The sequence below is a fragment of the Penaeus vannamei genome, chromosome 36, assembly GCF_042767895.1.
Source record: "Penaeus vannamei isolate JL-2024 chromosome 36, ASM4276789v1, whole genome shotgun sequence".
NCBI classification, from domain to species: domain Eukaryota; kingdom Metazoa; phylum Arthropoda; class Malacostraca; order Decapoda; family Penaeidae; genus Penaeus; species Penaeus vannamei.
Genome location: NC_091584.1, coordinates 12,526,030 through 12,536,947, shown reverse-complemented (window position 1 = coordinate 12,536,947; position 10,918 = coordinate 12,526,030). Strand labels below are relative to the sequence as shown.

The following is a 10,918-nucleotide window of genomic DNA, read 5'->3' as shown; positions in this document are numbered from 1 at the left end:
GACTGATAGTGAGTGCCATATCTACTGATAGTGACTCTCATTCTCTCTCTCTCTCCCTCGCTCCCTCTCTCTCCCTCCCTCCCTCCCTCCCTCCCTCTTACTCCCTCCCTCCCTCTTACTCCCTCCCTCCCTCTTACTCCCTCCCTCCCTCTCTCTCCCTCTTACTCCTTCCCTCCCTCCCTCTCTCTCCCTCTTACTCTCTCTGGCTGTCTCTCTCTCTCTCTCTCTCTCTCTCTCTCTCTCTCTCTCTCTCTCTCTCTCTCTCTCTCTCTCTCTCTCTCTCTCTCTCTCTCTGTGTGTGTGTGTGTGTGTCTGTGTCTGTCTCTCTCTTTCTTTCTTTCTTTCTTTCTTTCTTTCTTTCTTTCTCTCTCTCTCTCTCTCTCTCTCTCTCTCTCTCTCTCTCTCTCTCTCTCTATATATATATATATATATATATATATATATATATATATATATATACATACATACATACATACATACATACATACATACATACATACATACATACATATACATGCATACATACATACATACATATACATGCATACATACATATATACATACATACTTATACATATATGAAAGAAACATATACATGTATATAATCTCTATGTATATACATTCACATGCAAGTATTATTTTTTATTCACATGGTGTGATACGAATGTAGATGCATTAAAATGATTCTCAAACTGATATTCTTTTGCTAATGGAAATATCACACAGGTGAGTGGGCTTATGTGAGTGGTGAAAGGTGAGGGAGAAAGTGATGCCATTCCAGCTCCACAGCAGCTCTCAGCAGAACATACACAGTATTATAAGCTGCTCTTCACCATCATAGGTGGATCATCAAATGATCTTTTTAAGGTTGGTTGATATATATCTAGTAACATTTTATGATTTTCCCTTTTATATGAGGAATTCAAAGAAACTTGGAATTCAGTTTTTAAAATTAGGTGTCATGTTAGTAGTCAGTGACTTCCAGAACTAAGAAAATTTTGATAACTTTGTGCAGTTGATGTGTGAAGATGTAGCAACATCACCAGGCATAACATCACTGGTTGGTCCAATTGTGGGAGGAGTTGTGCGTGGTGCGCAACGTGCTCGGCAGAAACCTCATGTTCTCCGACGTATACTGCTGGTAATAAGAGCACTCTTAGTCAATCCACATCTACATCTAGGACCACAAAATTATGTAAGTGTTTAGTTATGTGATCATAGAGAATTGAAAAAATATATATTGATATATTGTTTTTATACTGTTAGCAAAGTATTAAAAAAAAAAAAAAAATGGTGATGTTTTTTTCCAGATGCGAGATATTATAAATGTCTTGGTGTACTGTATAATTATTGAACGGAAAAATGCATCAGATACTCAGATGATCAGAAGTTTGGCTTCAAATGTGTTACTCCAGGTCAGTGCCAGAAGTTGTAAGATTTATTTTTATTTATTATATTATTTAATTTGCGTGTTTTTAGTGATGTAAGATGTTATAGAAACTTTTCTTCGTTTTTAAGATAATTTAGGAAAAAAGTCTGATATGAATTACACACAATTACTTTCAATGCATGTAAAAGTCCTCTATGAATCATGCTACAGTATGTGTAGAAAGGAAAGGTAATTATTTTATCAAGCTGATTTGTATTTAGTAAAGTACATGATACAGATAATACCTCTCCAGTTTGCCTAATTAATGGACTTCACTGGTTTCTCAACCCTTAATTCTCCTTTGATCACACCTCTGACCACTGCTATCACTAAACCCTCCTTGATGCTTGCTGTTAGCTCTATCCATTCTAAATGATCTACCCAGGTCGTTCTGAATACAACCCTTCCAGTCTCCCAGCAACCTTTACTCCAGCTTTCCCCCTGCACAGTTTTCTTAATTTCTGCCCCCCCCCCCCCCATCCTTATTGTTATTCCAACAGTACTACCTCACTCCACACCTCTCATTCTTTCTCCTGCCCTTCTCTTCGTACTAATTCCACCTCTATAAACCTCTTGAGTCTTTTTTTGGCCCAGCCAAGTGGGAATTGACCCTGTTGTCCTGACTGTTGAGGGGTGTGGTCATCCCTGTTGAGGGGTGTGGTCATCCCTCTCTGGAAGGGGAAGGGGGACCGTTGGGACTGCAGCAATCACCGAGGCATCACACTGCTCAGTGTACCAGGCAAGGTTCTTGCCCACATCCTTCTGAGACGTATCAGAGACCATCTACTGAGGCACCAGAGACTGGAGCAATCCGGATTCACTCCTGGTAAGTCCACAATAGACCGTATCCTCGCGCTTCGAGTCATTGTAGAGCGCCGTCGTGAGTTCGGGCGTGGGCTGCTTGCAGCCTACATCGACCTCAAGAAGGCGTTCGATACGGTGCATCGGGAGTCACTTTGGGAGATCCTGAGGCTGAGAGGAATACCAACAAGGATTATTGGACTAATAGCAAGCCTGTATACTGGTACTGAAAGTGCTGTAAAGTGTGGTGGGGGCCTGTCGAGCTTCTTTCCTGTTAGTTCAGGAGTGAGGCAAGGCTGTGTCCTTGCGCCAACTCTTTTCAACACTTGCATGGACTGGATACTGGGCAGAGCTACTGTTCAAAGTCATTGTGGGGCAACGCTGGGCAATATCAAGGTTACAGACCTTGACTTTGCTGATGACGTTGCCATTCTATCTGAGTCTTTGGAAACCCTAGTGGCGGCTCTCGATGCATTTAGCAATGAAGCGAAGCCCCTGGGTCTAGAGGTCTCCTGGACCAAGACCAAGGTCCAGGAATTTGGGGACTTGTTAGGAGAACCTGTTCAGTCGGTACGTGCTTTCGGCGAGGACATTGAAGTCACAGAGAGCTTTACATACCTTGGTAGTGTAGTTCATAACTCTGGGCTGTCAGACCATGAAGTCAGCAGACGGATTGGCCTGGCAGCAGGGGTCATGAACTCTCTCAACAAGAGTATTTGGAGATGTCGGTACCTGTGCAGAAGGACCAAGCTACGGGTTTTCAAGGCCCTGATAATGCCAGTTTAGCTATACGGTAGCGAAACCTGGACATTGTCCTGTGCCTTGGAGGCTCGTCTTGAAGCCTTTTGTAATAGGTCCTTGCGCCAGATCATGGGGTACTGTTGGCGGGACCATGTGTCCAACCAACGGTTGCACCGTGAGACTGGCACAAGCCCTGTTATCTGTACAATCCGTGATCGCCAACTCAGGCTATACGGCCACCTGGCTCGCTTTCCTCAGGATGATCCTGCCCATCAGGTCGTCTCTATTCGAGACAACCCTGGATGGAGGAGGCCTGTGGGACGACCGAGGAAGTCATGGCTTGGGCAGATCGACCAAACCTGCCGTGAAGAACTAGAGATGGGCCGAGTCCCTGCCTGGCGTCTAGCCATGAGGGATCCTCGTAGGTGGAAGCGAAGGGTGGATGCGGCTATGCGCCCCCGTCGGCGTCAGCCCTTATGATGATGATGATGATGAAGTGGGAATTATTCTTTGTGATTACCCCTGCAGACCCTTACTCTGACAGTACTCTCTTCTTCCAACAATGTCTACAAAAACATCATTCATGCCTTGAAATAGTTACACCTGAGTCCCAACTTATGCATTAGCTACCCTGGCCGACATCACTGGCAAATCTATTACTGGCCAGCTTCTCTCCTTTCTTGATACTTGTACCGGAACTGTTTCCATCTCCCCGGCTGTTTGCCCACTCTACAACAAGGATTGATCAGAATCTGAAAACAACCTGCTTGCCTGCCTCATACTGCTGTACCAATACAGTGCTACTCTATTTATCCCAGAGGCCATTGAAAATCCTACACCAATATTGCCAAGATTAGGGCCTGGAGACAGCTAAAATCAAAACTATTAGGAGTGAAGAATTCAAATGTTCTAGATGAAGACACTTATGTCCACAACATTGTGCAATAATAAAAACTATGATGTTATGATGTCATTTCATAGCACATTGTCTGATCTTGTATAGTGACAGTAATGAAAAAATATATATATTTTTTGGCTGTGAATAGCCTGATGATAATTTAGGGCCTAATAGAAGAATGTAGCCGAATGTCGCCTTATTCTGTTGCTTCATTATGATGTCATCAAGAACCCTATATTCAGACACTGTCACCTATTAGTCGTAAATCCTTCTCTTTATTTAAAATATTTGATAATTTTCTATATTACGTCCGCCGCTCCGATATCGACGATTTTGGTATCGTTGGATTCCTCTCACTCTATACAATGCAAATATGCAGGTTTTATTGCGCGGAAATCTCCCGTTAGAGACAAACTTGGCCCCGATAGCAGGGGAGGGCATGAAAGGTTCTAGGGAAAATGCGGGGTTAAATAACACTAATAATATAACCCATCGTGAAAATAACCATGGTTATTCACATGACTTTCAATTGAAAGGGGCTGTGCCCCCTGCGACCCCCTGGGGGCGGGGAGGTTCTGCCCCCTAACCCCCGCCGAGGAAACAAAACCACGACGTATTCCCGGTAGGCGAGAGCGTTACACAATTATCTTCGATCTCGGAGCGGCGGATGTAATATTACAATTACTTCGTAACATTTCCACTGAATCAGCATACTAACCTAGACATAGTCAGCATTGTATACAGAGACGATTTTAGTATAATCAGTATGAACAGGGTATACCATGAACAGAAGAACGCCCTCGTCAGCGGGTTTTGCGCCTCTCTCGATGTTACACCGGTCTCAAGGTCGAGTTTCCCGTCCTCTGGAACCACGATTTTCGAATTCCTAACCGAAATAACCGCCGCGTTCAGTACTTCGCCATAGCCGCCGCGATGACCGAGTGTAGAGGGTGCTCCTACTCCGAGACCGATTTCCTGCGCTAGGTAGCAACCAGCCAGGAACAAATGCTGAAAATGTGCTTCCGCCACGGCCTCCTCCGTCGGGAGAGAGCCTGCGGCAGGTGCGGGCAGCCAGCACACCTGGACGTGAAGAAGAAAAGGTTCAGGAGCACCCTCCCTACTGTCAGCGGCATCTATTAACCAGGTTAGTACCTTAAAAATCCTAGGGTATGGTAGGTTATCGGCTCCGCATCTAGTTCGTGTGCGGTCTTACCTGCTGTGAATACGTGGGGGATATTTTGTTTCCTCGGCGGGGGTTGGGGGCGGAACCCCTCCCAGGGGGTCATATGAATAACCATGGTTATTTTCACTGGGTTATATTATTATGGTAATTTTCTATATTACGTCCGCCGCTCTGACGTCGCCCCTGCTATCGGGGCCAACTTTCTGCGCAATAAAACCTACATATTTGCATTGTATAGAGTGAGAGGAATCCAGCGATACCAAAGCCGTCGATATCGTAGCGGCGGACGTAATATAGAAAATACCAAATATTTCTTCATTCATCCTGATAAATCATGTAAATCAAGTAAATCATGATTTAAAATTTTCTACAAATTCTACAAGTCCAAAGTAAATATCATCATAAAATCAGCAAAATATTTAAACTACTAGTGGTTTATTTGAAGGATCACTTAAAAATTGTGTCTTTGTGACTGAAAATTTTATTCTTATAATTTCACTGCTGCGGTACATTATTGGAAAAGTTTTATTTCCCAAACCATGAGCACCTTTCTTTTCCTAAGGAGGCGATCTTCACCACTAGGATGTATCATAAGCAAAATGAGAAGCATACAAACTTCTTTGCAGCAGCAGCGAAGAGGAGGATATAGTGGGTGAGTGGGGATGGGAGCCACCACTTGCAGCCATGTGTAGCGTTGCCTCCAAAGAATTTTCTTTGTATTGTTTTTTCAGCAATATACTTCAAGAGTTGTTTTGTAGAAGGCCTTTGTTCATTCTTTTTGTTGCCCATTTTGATTGTGAAAACGCAGAGGACCAGCACATAAGCACAATACCATGAACTAAAATGTTGATGAGACTGCCACTCCTATTAGCGATTCGTTCCTATAATATGTACAAAAACATCTCCTAAATACATTAGAAACAAAGGTAACTTTTTGATGCAATTAATAGATAAACAAATGAAATAAAATCACCTTTATTCTATAAGCATATTAGATCTGAAATTAAGGTACCTTTTTTTTTACAACCTTGTCCCTTTAACCCACATGCACTGGGTGTCTCACATGTGAGACACCTGGAAAAAAAAATTCCCTGGTGTCCCACCGGTGCGACGCTAGTTGCGCTCTGATTTTGTCGCCCATGGTGGACGGGGGGCTGATTTTAAAGCTGACCGGAAACTATTATTGGCTTGAAAATGTACCGGCACTAGCGGGTTAAATCATCCTGGACATTTACGAAGTATGCAACCAAGCGAAACATTAAGCACAGATTATTTGTAGATGCTAAAGGAAGATTTTGAGTGTACGTTTGAAATATTTTTCATAACCCAAATTGTCACCATCCCCCATAACTTCCGTAGGCAGGACCTCCCCCATTAAGTTTATATTGTTGGCGAGTCCTACCCTATCTGATCTTATCCACCACTTCCCAGTCAATCTTAGAAATGTTGGTATTTTGTCACTCTGCCAGGCATTGTTGGTCTACATGCTACTGCCCTATTTGTGCCCAACCTGGTCATGACAGTTCAAATTACTCAATCATGGACGTGTGCTATTTGTGGTTACTGCCATAATGCATTTTATAAGAGCTACCTGCCTACAAGCTCGAATCTGTTCTCAGATTCAAACTAGGCCTCACTCTATGTTAGGTTAGACAGAGAGCATGCTGATGAGGCATTTCTCTCGCTACCCATTCCATTGCTGTCACTTGCTCTACTCCTCAGCATCTCCCATCATATCTCCTCCCCATACCCCTATAACCCCTCCCCCCCACTCACACACGCACCAAACATGATCTCTCTCAACCACCGTCCAGAGTCTCTACTCCCATTCCCTCTACTTTCAAAGTAATTGCTGAAATCCATCCTCCTCTATGTGCACCATCCCCTCTTTCCCCATTATCTATATGACTCCCACCTGGATGCTCACATGACTTCCTTCTTTAACAACAATGTCCTCCAGAACCTTCCCTTCTGACGTTCTTCCTGTTTCTTCACCATCTTCCCCTGTTTCCTTATCTCATTCCCTGGATTCTTCTCCTACTTCTCCAACACCCACTTCTACCATCTACCTATTATTAGGTGTTGATTGCTTCATAATGGCTCTTTTGCATTGTTCCTTATATCACTGTTCCTCTTCCTCAGACAAACATACTCTCCATTTCATTTAATCAACATACGCCCTTAACCCCTTCCCCCTTTTTCTAACCCATGCCTCACTCTATTTGCTCCCCTTCTACTGTAGTACTGCACTATTCTCTAGTGCTCTTAACACAATTTATCTTACTCATTAACTATAATTTTTTACCCTTTTTGCCACAATACTTTACCATAGTGCTATATGACCTTTGATGCCTAGCACATTTATTTGTTTTAACCATCAACCATTGGTTGTTCAGTTACATTTACATATTAACCCATTTCCATAAATTCTTAGTAAACATACATCCGACACAATATTACCACAACATTGATTGAATTCAGTAATCATGGCACTTCATTATATAGTCAGAAAAATCCTTCATTTTTTTCTGTTCTTATGTTCCAGGATTTCCATAAACTAGATTCCATGGTACAAATCTAAATATGCATCTCATTTGTTTTCCAGGTTGTATCAAGGCAGCCAGGATGCCGTGGAACATGGGAAACAGTGGTGACAAGTCTTGGAGGAGTGGTAGCAAGCAGCAGCTGTCCTTGGGGTCAACATATAGGAGCTCTCACAGGTCTCCTTATCCTAGGTGCTCCAGCTATATTGCACAGCCTAACACCTATCGCTCGACCATACCATGCCCGCCTCACTCATGCCATCTCACAGTCCTCCATAACAACATCTCGGGACATTCATGATGCTCATACAACAAACTGCCTACTTCTCGTAAGTATTTTGAAATGTGTGCGTATACAGGTGCTTGCAAGTGTGTAATTTGGTTTGTGTTCAGTTTGATTCTTGTTCATTCAAAGTAATTTATTTACGGCAAAAGTAGTAGTAGCTCATCACTAAACATAAAATGACAACATTAATTTTCTCATCTTCTTTCCCAATATTTCAGGCAGGATTAGTGAAAGTTATGTCAGCTTTTGTGAAATGTCTTCCTGACAGTTTTGTCGTATCTCCACCCACGAAGAACATACTTCACACATCTGTGAAACACAACAGTGATGAATTTATATCTCCTGCCAGCATAGGTGATAGTGATGTAACTTTTGAACAAATACAGGAGATATATAAGTTGGGAGAAGAGTCTTTTGGAAGTGCCTTTGTTGTTCAAGTGCCTGGTGTTTACCTTTGCTTCAGCCACGATCACATTCCAAGCTTTCTTAATTCATCTGTATACCGTGACCAAGCTAGTACAGGAGATGCACTCCTTAACCCACCTGCCACAAAAAAAAGCCAGAAACATAACTTGCCACTCTACTAATAAGCCAAAACCAAGAAGAAATCAACATGTACTTCCTTCCCAAGTTTTTGAAGGGTACAAGTCGCTGTCAGAGAGGCCTGTAAATATTCCCATGAGCATTCGAAGCTGTTGGGAAAAAAGTGTGGAGAGCCTTAAGAAGAAGGGTAATTCTCTCCCAGCAGTGGTTCCTCACCCACACCGTGCCCTCCTGGCTCACTATAGTTCTCGTATCACAGGCTGCATGCCCCACAATACCTTTACAATACCTTTACATCCACCCCTTCGACCTGGGTATTCTTTGCAGTATCTTATACTTTAATCAGACTGCATAAGGTTTATGGAGAGAAGTAATTATCTTAATCACTGAATAGTCTAAGCACTTACCAACCCATATACAATCACAAACTCGCTCTCACACACGCTTGCATGTGCATCCACCCACACACAGACACACACTCTCTCTCTCTGTGTGTGTGTGTGTGTGTGTGTCCCTCTCTCTCTCTCTGTGTGTCTCCCTCCCCCCCCTCTCCCTCTCCCTCCCTCCCTCCCTCCCTCCCCCCCTCTCCCTCTCCCTCTCCCTCTCCTTCTCCCTCCCCCCCCCCCCCCCCTCTCTCTCTCTCTCTCTCTCTCTCTCTCTCTCTCTCTCTCTCTCTCTCTCTCTCTCTCTCTTTCACACACACTCTTTTCTCTCTTTTGTGTGTCTTGTTAATCAAATTTCTGATTAATTTTCATAATTTAGTTTTTATGTAAATTTTTATGATTGCCTTTTATTTATTTCCCTTCCTCTGTATTTATTCAACATTGTCAAGCCACTGACTGTTTATTCTTAGCACACATATCACAAATATGCTCTAAAATGAAGGGGTAAGATTAATAAACTGTCTTTGTATATGTTCCTTTTATTTCATACCTTTTATTCCTATATTTCACTTTAAGAATAGAATCAGTATATTAGATGCTTTTGTAACATATCCAGAATTTTTCATTAAGAGATGGGCACCAACTTTTATATTTTAATTTCTTTCTGCGACTTTACCAGGAAGGCGAAGACAAGCTCACAACTGAAAACTTCCCATTTCTTTATATCCCCTCCCGCCCAAAGAGAGGCAAGGGGATTAAGCATGGAAAGGGACTACACAAATAGAACATAATCTTAATGATAAGGGAAACTGGCATAATAAACATTTGCTGCATTCGAGAAGGACACTAGCATGACAATAACCACATATATATCTATACATACATACATATATATATATATATATATATATATATATATATATATATATATATATATATATATATATAATGTATATATGTATGTATATGTGTGTGTGTGTGTGTGTGTGTGTATCGAGAGCAGAGGTTATTTATTCAGCATATCAATGCGGTAGTGCATTATTCCATCTTTCATTAAATACACCTCAGTATTTCTGATTTCTGATTTGAACTGCTCTATTATATCTACCAGTGCCCACGGGGAGTGTGTGTAAAACTTCGCTATCCTTACTTATGTATGAGTAAATAGGTAATGTCTAGTTGCACACTCCTTTTAGTGTGTCGAGTAGCTCAGTGGTATAATGATTTTAATGATGATAATGACAACAGTGATAAGAATAATATTGTCAATGTAAAATGAAAGAAGGTTAAATGTAAGAAACCCTCATAAGTAGAAAAATGGCAAAATCTAGCACAATATAGAATTTTGAGAGACCAGTCGAAAAAGCCGTTGATGATAAGGATTATTTTCGTAATAATTTTGTACATAATGATTATTATGATAAAAACTGGATTAATATTGTCAATGATGATAATAAAGATAATAATGACTATAATAATGATATTATAAAACAAGAACTACAATGATAATTCTGATAATAATTGGAATAGCAATAAATACCACTATTTTAATGAGTTTCATCATAATAATAATAATAATGATTGTAATTATAATAGTATTGATGCAAATGATGATAATGAAATGATAACAGTAAAGATATATTTAATAATCATTATTATAATGATATCATTATCATTATTATCATTACTATAATAATTATTACTATTATCATTATTGATATTATTATTGTAAAATGTCAATAATGATGAAAGTGATAAAAGTAATAATTATATTTATTATTGATCATATTTTTTATATCAGTGGGAATGATTGACATAAATCATAATAAAAGTAATAACAAACAATAACGATAAGGATAATAATGATACACGATTATTATACTATTCCGTTTATAATTCTAAAAATGATATTGCCTTTAAAATAATAATCATAATTATTATAACTATGATTATGATAATGACAATAATGATAATAACAATAATGATATTGATGATAAGAATAATAGTGACCATTAAAGATGAAAAGGAGGGAAAGCAAAATCCCCCAAAATCGAATAGACGGCAAAATCTAGCGAAATAAAAAAAATGAGAGGAGTCGAAAAACTCATTTT

General features: G+C 40.6%; 1 pseudogene; it reads left to right on the top strand.

Moving 5' to 3' along the window:
- Window positions 1–744: 744 nt before the first annotated feature.
- LOC113804913 (uncharacterized) lies at window positions 745–9,336 on the top strand (annotated as a pseudogene).
- The last annotated feature ends 1,582 nt before the right edge of the window (window positions 9,337–10,918 follow it).